Source organism: Corella eumyota, chromosome 4 (genome assembly GCF_963082875.1).
Source record: "Corella eumyota chromosome 4, kaCorEumy4.1, whole genome shotgun sequence".
In the NCBI taxonomy this organism is placed as follows: Eukaryota; Metazoa; Chordata; class Ascidiacea; order Phlebobranchia; family Corellidae; genus Corella; species Corella eumyota.
In genome coordinates this window covers 2,223,947-2,237,098 of record NC_137493.1, presented here as the reverse complement: position 1 = coordinate 2,237,098, position 13,152 = coordinate 2,223,947, and the positions used below count along the sequence as shown (strand labels likewise).

Genomic DNA, 13,152 nt, shown 5'->3' with positions numbered 1-13,152 from the left:
TACCAGTGGTATATAAAACTGAATATCTTCTAAATTCAAAAGTTTGATTATTACCAGCAGATTGGTAAAATCTTCTATATCGAAATGCATCATTTGCGCAAAAAACCAAATAATCTTGTCTTATTCCATAGATTGTGTTTGATGTTAAATTAAAGAGAATAACAGAATTTGTATTACCTCCAGGAAATATGGTTATATCTAAAATATAAAAATAATATTAAAAGTTTTTAAATTGTCCAAACAACAAACGAACATGACATTACATAAAAAATACTTTTTTGCTTAAATTAAAAATACCTGCTTGATTGAATTGTGTAATATCGGGTCTTTCAGCAGAAGAAGCTTCACCAACTGAAGCTTCACGAAACAAACTCGAACCAACTTCTCCCATGTTATTATACAAAGACCATGTTCTATTATCTCGAGCTGGACAACCTATGTTTCTTGGTGATTCAAAACCTAAATTTGCAGCTTCAAACCTATAAGCACCATCAAAAGCTTCAGTTCCTGAAAATAACAGTTTTTGTTTAAATTATAGAATTAATCAATAACCTTTTAACAAAAAAAAAGTTGTTCTAATACATAGTTATAGATTTACAAAAATGTCTGACTAGTTAAAGTATTTGGTAATTCTTAACAAGAATTTAATTAGGTTTCTTACTATTAATAATTTCGTTAGAGCCAAATAAACCAACTGATAAATTAGTTGTAATTAAGGCACTAGTATCTGGAGTAGTTGTGTTGTCATTTAAAAATATCTCATGGTCGGTATTATTTGATCCATCAATTAACCTAAGTACAACAACATTAACAACATTGCTAGATAAACTCTGATAAGCAGAGGTGAGGTTGGTTGAAATCTCATTTCTTAAAGTTGTATCAGAGTTGTTAGCTTCAGTGAACGTGGTAGTAAGAGAATTAACTCGCCCAAAAACTGATGTCATGTCTATAACAACAAAATATAAATGATTTTATTGCTAGATGAATATTGAAAGAACTAAAAATTTTAAGATAGTAAACTATTTCAACATATGTAAATAGCATTGTGTTGTCAACATTTAGTATAAATTAAATATAAAAAAAATACCTGTTGTAATTAACTGTGAAGAACCAAATGGACTTTGAGCTTCATTTAAAGTTGATGTAAATCCCTGAACACCTAATGCTCGAGCTCTCACATTATATTCAGTGTTTGGAATCAAATCTAACAAACTAAAAAACAGTAATATTTTAATTCAAACCACTTATAAAGAAACAAATAATGGATCTAAACTTACATTTAAATTAGATATTTAATGGATAGGATTTTATTTGGTTTGAGAATTACTTTTTTATGATAAGTTTATGATGTTTAAAAATTTAAATTTTTTGTTAAAGAAAGTTTTGCAATTTTGTAAGTAATATAACATGTTAGTATGGTTAACAATAAATCACAAAATGCCTATAAAACCTCTAAAAAATGTTTGTGGTACTAACAATTCAAATTTCAAAAATATTAAAAATAATGAACACCAAAAACAGATTACCATATTTTTTTTGTGAGGTAGAAAGTACTAAGTTAGCGTAGTGAGTGTTAAAAAGTTAATATTTTTTAATGCATCACAAACAGGGCTTGCCTTTTTTTCTTAATCAAAATTAATTTTTTTTAGTTGTATAACTTGATAAAAAGTGAGTAAAATTATTTAAAGTTATAACCAATTTTTTTGTTCAGTGACAACAACTCTATTAATTTTTGAGTAAAAAAGATTGCCAATATAGGAAATTACCCTTTTTAGTAATACAGCAACAAAAACCTAAGTTTAAAAATATATGAACAAAACTAAACCTACATAGCAATATAGAAAGAATTAGCTGGCACATCATCAGGTACAATACTTGTATTAACTTGATTAGTTCTTGTATTTGTATATTCAACCACCCATGAGATAACACCAGGTATTTCTTGAATAAAAACCGTGATAAATTCTGGAGTAGTGATAAAACTTGTGATGTTGACACCAGATGGAGCTATAACCAAAAAAATTAGTAAAAATAAACTATTTAAAATGAAATGGTCCGTACAAGACACAAAACTCCCAGTGTGTGACATCAAATTGGCTTGCAAGTTCTAGGTTTGATTTTTACTGTTCTCATGCCCTAGCTCTTAAAGTGACGTTAAAGACACCCAAAACAAAACAATTCTAACATAATTTATCCACTAGTAATCTCTATGGTAAATTTTTTTACATTGTTCTTTTATATATTTATCCTCGATGTGGTAAAGTCAATTTCACGACCTAAACATAGAGTAACATCATCTACCCTGACCCAATGTTTTGCTTTTAGCAGTTTAGGATATTATAAAATATAATTGCGCGATAATTTTGCTGCCAATTGAGAGCCGACTTTACACATAGGAGCTACAGCATAAGAGCAGTGGGGATCGAACCCAGGACCTCAGTAGTGCAGCAAGTGTTCTGATTACTACGCTGCTCAGGTTTACTTTTATACGATGCTCAGGTTTACTTTTATACGATGCATAAATTATAAGTAAAATTAATAAAAAATTTTAAAAAATAAAAAACCTGTTCTGATGGAAACAATTTCACTAAAATTTCCGACATTGCTGAAATTATCGAAAGCTCTGACTTGGACATCATAAATAATATTTGAGCGAACATCATCGATCTACACATATTAAAACACAATTACACTAATTTAAAAATTCGTCAGTTAAGAGTGTATGTTATAGAGTTTGGTAAATTGGTTTAAAAAATTGTTTACAAATAAAGAGGCAGTCATACGGCAAAGTCAACTTTAATAGTATACAGTTTACTTACAGAAACGAGTATTATAGTACTAGTTCCGTTAACGAACCCGACATTATTGGAATCGTAACGAGATTGGAATTTAACTTGATATAAAACAACATCATCTACACTTGAAAAACTGACTTGGAAACTGTTAAAAGTTACCGAGGATTCGTCTATTAGGTCAACTACTGGGGCTAAATATATTTTGTAAAATTCTTTTAAAAATTGTTAACATGTGTAAAAAAATCCCCTAATATAATAGTAATGACGTTTAAAGTTCTGACGTCATTTAAACATTAGTTGTCCCAAACAACACTAATCTTTTAAACTACCTGACAATCCGTTACTTCTTTGTAATATGCACAACAACAATAATATTTTAATAACATTATTGTTAAAATTCATATTTTCGTTTCCAATAACAAACACCTTGTGACCAAGAATTTAATGTTATAAGACTGCAAATTTTAAATAATTAAATTTCGCTAACCTATAATACAATACCACTGTGAAAGTAGTTTTATTTAAAGTAGGCACCAAGTAAACCAACGCATTTTATAACTTTAAAATACTTACACTTAATATAAAGGAAGGTGGGTGAAAGTTATTAAAACTAAGATCCTGTTAAGATTTAATGGCAACTCAATACGCTATAATACTTATTATATTAAACAAAACTCTTAAATTAGCATATGCTACATTTTAGCAATCATGGCCAAGCATAGAAAAAAAGCAAGTCTTGGGTATTAACACAATACATATTAAAACAAATCAAATAATTTCGAATATTGAAAAAAAAATGTAGAATAAACATATTTAGGTTTAACATTTCATTAAACTATATTAGATTAGAATACATTATATGAAAAAAGTAAACCTACACACTTTATAACAAAAACTTTGCCTTTAAACCTACATAAAAGGAAAGTGAGTAAGAGTAATTTAAAACTTGTTCTGCATAAATTGTATTTAAAACTACTTTTGAAATCATTTAATAAAATACAAAACATAACAACAAATAGAAGCATTAAAAATAATATAATAGATACAAATATTTCTGCGTAAGGTTACATTGATCATTAAAAAATAACACTATTTATAAAAGTTTATTTTAGAGGCCAAAAAATTTTATTCTTAGATTTGATCCAAAGCAACTTCATCTTTTTGGTTGTTTAATCCAGGAATAGAACTCACTGAATAAGAACTCTTTGCCTAATTTAAAAAAATAAATATGTTTTAACAAAAAAAAAATTAAAAAACAAAAGCAATTTTAATTCTGTGAGCATAGTAAAAATTATATACGTTGTTGTACATATTTTCTATTAAAAATATGAAGGTGTAAACAAAAACTTACTTTCTTATATTTTAGATATATCCAAAGAACAACTATCACGCTGATAACAGAAATTAAAGCAAGAGCGATTAAAACCGGATTAATCCAAGATTCCCTTCCGGTTTGGTTAACACTCAATATACCTAAAAACAATTAAAAAAGTAATTCGAATGTGGTAAAATTAATTTATAAACAAAAAATTAGTTTTTAGTTGTGAGGCTAATACAAGTTGGTATTTGAAACTAAAAAAACTGGCATGATTATTGAAAATATAAAATAACAAAACTAATTAATACTTACATGCCAGATCAATCCCAGTTCTATGATATCCTTGCAAACATGTACAAATAAAACTTCCTGGAACATTTGTACAATAAGCATTTACACCACAATTATCTGTCAATAAAGTACACTCATTTATATCAGTGCAGTTTACTCCATCGCCAGTGTATCCAGTATTGCAAGCACAAGTAAATGATCCAATTGTGTTTGTACAAGTAGCATTACTGTCACTACAATTGTCTGTCATTAAAGTACATTCGTTTATATCAGTGCAGTTTACTCCATCGCCAGTGTATCCAGCTCTACAAGCACAAGTAAATGATCCAATTGTGTTTGTACAAGTAGCATTAACATCACTACAATTGTCTGCCATTAAAGTACACTCATTTATATCAGTGCAGTTTACTCCATCGCCAGTGTATCCAGCATTACAAGTACAAGTAAATGAGCCGTTTGTGTTTGTACAAGTAGCAGTAGCATCACTACAATTGTCTGTCATTAAAGTACATTCATTTATATCAGTGCAGTTTACTCCGTCCCAAGTGTATGCAGTATTGCAAGCACAAGTAGATGATCCAATTGTGTTTGTACAAGTAGCATTACCATCACTACAATTGTCTGTCATTAAAGTACACTCATTTATATCAGTGCAGTTGACTCCATCGCCAGTGTATCCAGCATTACAAGCACAAGTAAATGATCCAATTGTGTTTGTACAAGTAGCATTACCATCACTACAATTGTCTGTCATTGAAGTACATTCATTTATATCAGTGCAGTTTACACCATCGCCAGTGTATCCAGCATTACAAGCATAAGTAAATGATCCAATTGTGTTTGTACATGTAGCATTACCATCACTACAATTGTCTGTCATTAAAGTACATTCGTTTATATCAGTGCAGTTTACACCATCGCCAGTGTATCCAGCAATACAAGCACAAGTAAATGATCCAATTGTGTTTGTACAAGTAGCATTACCATCACTACAATTGTCTGTCATTAAAGTACATTCGTTTATATCAGTGCAGTTTACTCCATCACCAGTGTATCCGGCATTACAAGCACAAGCAAAAGATCCATTTGTGTTTGTACAATTTGCATTATTATCACAATTGTCTGTCATTAAAGTACATTCATTTTCATCAGTGCAGTTTACTCCATCGCCAGTGTATCCAGTATTACAAGCACAAGTAAAAGATCCATTTGTGTTGGTACAATTTGCATTATTCTCACAATTGTCTGTCAATAACGTACATTCGTTTATATCTGTGCAGTTTACTCCATCGCCAGTGTATCCAGCATTACAAGCACAAGTAAAAGATCCATTTGTGTTTGTACAATTTGCATTATTATCACAATTGTCTGTCAATAATGTACATTCGTTTATATCTGAGCAGTTTACTCCATCGCCAGTGTATCCAGTATTACAAGCACAAGTAAAATTTCCATTTGTGTTTGTACAATTTGCATTATTATCACAATTGTCTGTCATTAAAGTACATTCGTTTATAGCTGAGCAGTTTACTCCATCGCCAGTGTATCCAGTATTACAATTACAAGTAAAAGATCCATTTGTGTTGGTACAATTTGCATTATTCGCACAATTGTCTGTCAATAACGTACATTCGTTTATATCTGTGCAGTTTACTCCATCGCCAGTGTATCCAGCATTACAAGCACAAGTAAAAGATCCATTTGTGTTTGTACAATTTGCATTATTATCACAATTGTCTGTCATTAAAGTACATTCGTTTATATCTGAGCAGTTTACTCCATCGCCAGTGTATCCAGTATTACAAGCACAAGTAAAAGATCCATTTGTGTTGGTACAAGTAGCATTTCCATCACTACAATTGTCTGTCATTAAAGTACATTCATTTTCATCAGCGCAGTTAACTCCATCGCCAGTGTATCCAGCATTACAAGCACAAGTAAAAGATCCATTTGTGTTTGTACAATTTGCATTATTCTCACAATTGTCTGTCAATAACGTACATTCGTTTATATCTGTGCAGTTTACTCCATCGCCAGTGTATCCAGCATTACAAGCACAAGTAAAAGATCCATTTGTGTTTGTACAATTTGCATTATTATCACAAATTGTCTGTCAATAATGTACATTCGTTTATATCTGAGCAGTTTACTCCATCGCCAGTGTATCCAGTATTACAAGCACAAGTAAAATTTCCATTTGTGTTTGTACAATTTGCATTATTATCACAATTGTCTGTCATTAAAGTACATTCGTTTATATCTGAGCAGTTTACTCCATCGCCAGTGTATCCAGTATTACAAGCACAAGTAAAAGATCCATTTGTGTTGGTACAATTTGCATTATTCGCACAATTGTCTGTCAATAACGTACATTCGTTTATATCTGTGCAGTTTACTCCATCGCCAGTGTATCCAGCATTACAAGCACAAGTAAAAGATCCATTTGTGTTTGTACAATTTGCATTATTATCACAATTGTCTGTCATTAAAGTACATTCGTTTATATCTGAGCAGTTTACTCCATCGCCAGTGTATCCAGTATTACAAGCACAAGTAAAAGATCCATTTGTGTTGGTACAAGTAGCATTTCCATCACTACAATTGTCTGTCATTAAAGTACATTCATTTTCATCAGCGCAGTTAACTCCATCGCCAGTGTATCCAGCATTACAAGCACAAGTAAAAGATCCATTTGTGTTTGTACAATTTGCATTATTCTCACAATTGTCTGTCATTAAAGTACATTCGTTTATATCTGTGCAGTTTACTCCATCGCCAGTGTATCCAGCATTACAAGCACAAGTAAAAGATCCATTTGTGTTTGTACAATTTGCATTATTATCACAAATTGTCTGTCAATAATGTACATTCGTTTATATCTGAGCAGTTTACTCCATCGCCAGTGTATCCAGTATTACAAGCACAAGTAAAAGATCCATTTGTGTTTGTACAATTTGCATTATTATCACAATTGTCTGTCATTAAAGTACATTCGTTTATATCTGTGCAGTTTACTCCATCGCCAGTGTATCCAGCATTACAAGCACAAGTAAAAGATCCATTTGTGTTTGTACAATTTGCATTATTATCACAATTGTCTGTCAATAATGTACATTCGTTTATATCTGTGCAGTTTACTCCATCGCCAGTGTATCCAGCATTACAAGCACAAGTAAAAGATCCATTTGTGTTTGTACAATTTGCATTATTATCACAATTGTCTGTCATTAAAGTACATTCGTTTATATCTGAGCAGTTTACTCCATCGCCAGTGTATCCAGTATTACAAGCACAAGTAAAAGATCCATTTGTGTTGGTACAAGTAGCATTTCCATCACTACAATTGTCTGTCATTAAAGTACATTCATTTTCATCAGCGCAGTTAACTCCATCGCCAGTGTATCCAGCATTACAAGCACAAGTAAAAGATCCATTTGTGTTTGTACAATTTGCATTATTCTCACAATTGTCTGTCATTAAAGTACATTCGTTTATATCTGTGCAGTTTACTCCATCGCCAGTGTATCCAGCATTACAAGCACAAGTAAAAGATCCATTTGTGTTTGTACAATTTGCATTATTATCACAAATTGTCTGTCAATAATGTACATTCGTTTATATCTGAGCAGTTTACTCCATCGCCAGTGTATCCAGTATTACAAGCACAAGTAAAATTTCCATTTGTGTTTGTACAATTTGCATTATTATCACAATTGTCTGTCATTAAAGTACATTCGTTTATATCTGAGCAGTTTACTCCATCGCCAGTGTATCCAGTATTACAAGCACAAGTAAAAGATCCATTTGTGTTGGTACAAGTAGCATTTCCATCACTACAATTGTCTGTCAATAACGTACATTCGTTTATATCTGTGCAGTTTACTCCATCGCCAGTGTATCCAGCATTACAAGCACAAATAAAAGATCCATTTGTGTTTGTACAATTTGCATTATTATCACAAATTGTCTGTCAATAATGTACATTCGTTTATATCTGAGCAGTTTACTCCATCGCCAGTGTATCCAGTATTACAAGCACAAGTAAAATTTCCATTTGTGTTTGTACAATTTGCATTATTATCACAATTGTCTGTCATTAAAGTACATTCGTTTATATCTGAGCAGTTTACTCCATCGCCAGTGTATCCAGTATTACAAGCACAAGTAAAAGATCCATTTGTGTTGGTACAATTTGCATTATTCGCACAATTGTCTGTCAATAACGTACATTCGTTTATATCTGTGCAGTTTACTCCATCGCCAGTGTATCCAGCATTACAAGCACAAGTAAAAGATCCATTTGTGTTTGTACAATTTGCATTATTATCACAATTGTCTGTCATTAAAGTACATTCGTTTATATCTGAGCAGTTTACTCCATCGCCAGTGTATCCAGTATTACAAGCACAAGTAAAAGATCCATTTGTGTTGGTACAAGTAGCATTTCCATCACTACAATTGTCTGTCATTAAAGTACATTCATTTTCATCAGCGCAGTTAACTCCATCGCCAGTGTATCCAGCATTACAAGCACAAGTAAAAGATCCATTTGTGTTTGACAATTTGCATTATTCTCACAATTGTCTGTCATTAAAGTACATTCGTTTATATCTGTGCAGTTTACTCCATCGCCAGTGTATCCAGCATTACAAGCACAAGTAAAAGATCCATTTGTGTTTGTACAATTTGCATTATTATCACAAATTGTCTGTCAATAATGTACATTCGTTTATATCTGAGCAGTTTACTCCATCGCCAGTGTATCCAGTATTACAAGCACAAGTAAAAGATCCATTTGTGTTTGTACAATTTGCATTATTATCACAATTGTCTGTCATTAAAGTACATTCGTTTATATCTGTGCAGTTTACTCCATCGCCAGTGTATCCAGCATTACAAGCACAAGTAAAAGATCCATTTGTGTTTGTACAATTTGCATTATTATCACAATTGTCTGTCAATAATGTACATTCGTTTATATCTGTGCAGTTTACTCCATCGCCAGTGTATCCAGCATTACAAGCACAAGTAAAAGATCCATTTGTGTTTGTACAATTTGCATTATTATCACAATTGTCTGTCATTAAAGTACATTCGTTTATATCTGAGCAGTTTACTCCATCGCCAGTGTATCCAGTATTACAAGCACAAGTAAAAGATCCATTTGTGTTGGTACAAGTAGCATTTCCATCACTACAATTGTCTGTCATTAAAGTACATTCATTTTCATCAGCGCAGTTAACTCCATCGCCAGTGTATCCAGCATTACAAGCACAAGTAAAAGATCCATTTGTGTTTGTACAATTTGCATTATTCTCACAATTGTCTGTCATTAAAGTACATTCGTTTATATCTGTGCAGTTTACTCCATCGCCAGTGTATCCAGCATTACAAGCACAAGTAAAAGATCCATTTGTGTTTGTACAATTTGCATTATTATCACAAATTGTCTGTCAATAATGTACATTCGTTTATATCTGAGCAGTTTACTCCATCGCCAGTGTATCCAGTATTACAAGCACAAGTAAAATTTCCATTTGTGTTTGTACAATTTGCATTATTATCACAATTGTCTGTCATTAAAGTACATTCGTTTATATCTGAGCAGTTTACTCCATCGCCAGTGTATCCAGTATTACAAGCACAAGTAAAAGATCCATTTGTGTTGGTACAAGTAGCATTTCCATCACTACAATTGTCTGTCATTAAAGTACATTCGTTTATATCTGAGCAGTTTACTCCATCGCCAGTGTATCCAGCAATACAAGCACAAGTAAAAGATCCATTTGTGTTTGTACAATTTGCATTATCATCACAATTGTCTGTCATTTTAGTACATTCATTTATATCAGTGCAGTTTACTCCATCGCCAGTGTATCCAGCATTACAAGCACAAGTGAATGATCCAAATATGTTGGTACAGTTGGCAACAGGACTACAAGGAAATATTTCTCGTTCACATTCATTTTCCTCTAAACAAAAAAAATGTTTTAAAAAAAGTATTTAAGTAAAGCTTATTTATTTTGTTTTTTAAAAGAAGTTATTCACAAGTTTATAGCCTAGTGTTATTTGTTGGATTAAGTTAAAAATATGATAGTCTACTAGTTAATGTTAACATAAAATTCAGACAAAACTAATTTAGGGCATTATACAAAATTAATGTGAAATAATTTCCAATCACACTTAAATAATCTTCAAGGAATACCTGTAAACCCTGTAAGAGTAGTAGAAGAGGAATTTAATATTTTATTTGTTGCAGATCTGGCTGAAACTTGAATCTTGATAGAAGTGTTTGTGTTTGGTGTAAGGTTGTTCAAAGTAACCTAAAGATAAAAATTTAAACAACTTTAATAAGTTCATACATTTTTTTTTGTATATATCTTTATCCTCGATAAAGGAAAGTCGAATGCGTGACTTAAACATAAAGTAACAAAAGTTACTCCGACCCAGTCTCGAGTTGCCTGTGGCAGTTTGGGATATCATAGGGACTATAATTGCCCGGTAGTTATGCTACTGATTAAGTGCTGGCTCAGCAGGAGTTCATACCATTTATAGCACCTTACTCAAATGCGCTACAGCATGAGATCAGTGGGGATTGAACCCACAACCTCATGTGTGGTGTAGCAAGAGTTCTTACCACTACACCACGCACATGTTAAGATATTAAAAAGTATACAAATTGTACACAAAATAATTGAAAAACAATTTTACCTGATAATTAGTTGAGCTGTCCAATTGACTTTCTTGTAATTGAGTTTAAGTTCCACCAACAGTAAACAAATAAGTTGTAGCTCTATTCACACTTGCTGGGAAGGTTATAGTTGCACTTGTACCACTTGTGGATGGGGTAAATATAAAATTACTTGGGTCTAATGGGGATGGGTCTAAAAAATAATTTTGGCATTTAAATTAATATTGTAATTTAGTCATTTAACAAAATCATGATACTTCAAAAAATGTAACATAAAAAGTACATTAACCTATAGTTTAAAAACGCAAATATGTATACTTTATGTTGTATTAGCATTAATGGCAATTTAACTTTAAAACAAAATTTTATTAAATTGTTTTAAAAATGTTTTAGTTATTTATTAAACATGTGTTAATTTATACACTTACCAGTAGTATATAAAAATGTATATCTTCTTAACTCAGAACTTTGAATAGCTTGATACAATCTACTATATTCAAACCTAGTATCACAATAAATCAAATAATTTTATCTTATTCCATAGATTGTGTTTGATGTCAAATTGAAAAGATCACGATCGGGAAGTATTGTTATATCTTTAATTAAAAAATAATCATTAAATATAGTATAGAATATTTAAAATGTAAATGTAGATAAATATAATAACCAAGTCAATGTTTATTTTTAAATAAAAATTTATTTAAAAAATCTTTAAAAAAATAATTTTTAATTAAAATTTATTGGGTAAAAAAAATTTATAAAAAAATAAATTAATTGCTTTTGAATAATACCTGTTTGACCAAATTGTATTGTATCTACACTTTGTGCAGATAGATCACTACTTGAACCTTCAGGAAATAAAGTTGAAGCAACTAACCCCATGTTATTATACAAAGACCATGTTCTATTATCTCGAGTTAAACAAATTGGGTTTGTGGCAAATTGATAAGCAATTAAATTGGTATCACTAAATATATATCCATCAGGAAATGATTCAGTTCCTTAATATAAATTCGTTATAATATTAGTAATAAATGCAGTTTTTAAACACATAATAAGTTTAAATATAATGATGACTTTACAACGTAAACATAAAGTAACATCAGTTACCCTTTACCCAGTCTAAAGTTTACTCTGGCAGATTGAAAAATTGTGGATAATAATTGCATGAAAATTAAACTGCTTATTAGGTGTTGGCTTAGAAACTCTAACCAGTTATAGCTCTTTACTTTAGGGCACTACAGCATAAGATCGGTAGAGTTTCAAACCAGGACCTAACGTAGTTAATCATTATACCACGCTGCCAATATAAAGTTAATGCTTACTCAATATATTGTTATCCAATAAGTAGTAATCTCTAACTTAAAAAAGTAAACAAAGTTTAATTTGGAGAAAATTCTATTTGTTATTTCAATAACTATTTATTAATTTTCTTACTAGTAATAATTTGGTTAGAGCCAAATAAACCAACTGATAAATTAGTTGTAATTAAGGCACTCGTGTCTGGAGTAGTTGTGTTGTCATTTAAAAATATCTCATGGTCTATATTCATTGATCCATCAACTAACCTAAGTACAACAACATTAACAACATTGCTGGATAAACTCTGATAAGCAGAGGTGAGGTTGGTTGAAATCTCATTTCTTAGAGTTGTATTAGAGTTGTTAGCTACAGTAAAAGTGGTAGTAAGAGAATTAACTCGCCCAAAAACTGATGTCATGTCTATAACAACAAAATACAAATGATTTCATTGCTAGATGAATATTGAAAGAATTAAAAATGTTAAGATAGTAATCTATTTTAACATATGTAAATAGCATTATATTGTCAGCGTTTAGTATAAATTAAATATAAGGAAATACCTGTTGTAATTAACTGTGAAACACCAAAAGGACTTTGAGCTTCATTTAAAGTTGATGTAAATCCCTGAACACCTAATGCCCGAGCTCTCACATTATATTCAGTGTTTGGAATTAAATCCAACAAACTAAAAAAAAATCACCAAATTAATAACAGAATTATTTTAATTAATTCATTTTATGAAAAAAATATATATA

The 13,152-nt window shown here is 30.9% G+C and overlaps 1 pseudogene across 1 annotated transcript in view; it reads right to left on the bottom strand.

Moving 5' to 3' along the window:
• The window catches only part of LOC145749786 (uncharacterized), a 29,903-nt pseudogene extending 17,926 nt beyond the window's left edge, over nt 1-11,977 (bottom strand). Inside the window, exons 1-16 of the transcript XR_014283652.1 lie at nt 11,887-11,977; nt 11,208-11,288; nt 11,116-11,147; nt 10,610-10,727; nt 5,017-10,376; nt 4,426-4,899; nt 4,147-4,268; nt 3,948-4,004; nt 3,125-3,221; nt 2,820-2,986; nt 2,565-2,667; nt 1,830-2,007; nt 1,088-1,212; nt 662-946; nt 298-507; nt 4-198 (exon numbers count right to left, since the gene is read on the bottom strand). The product of XR_014283652.1 is annotated as an uncharacterized LOC145749786 (transcript). The remainder of the gene's footprint in view (nt 1-3; nt 199-297; nt 508-661; nt 947-1,087; nt 1,213-1,829; nt 2,008-2,564; nt 2,668-2,819; nt 2,987-3,124; nt 3,222-3,947; nt 4,005-4,146; nt 4,269-4,425; nt 4,900-5,016; nt 10,377-10,609; nt 10,728-11,115; nt 11,148-11,207; nt 11,289-11,886) is intronic.
• Between the last annotated feature and the right edge of the window lie 1,175 nt (nt 11,978-13,152).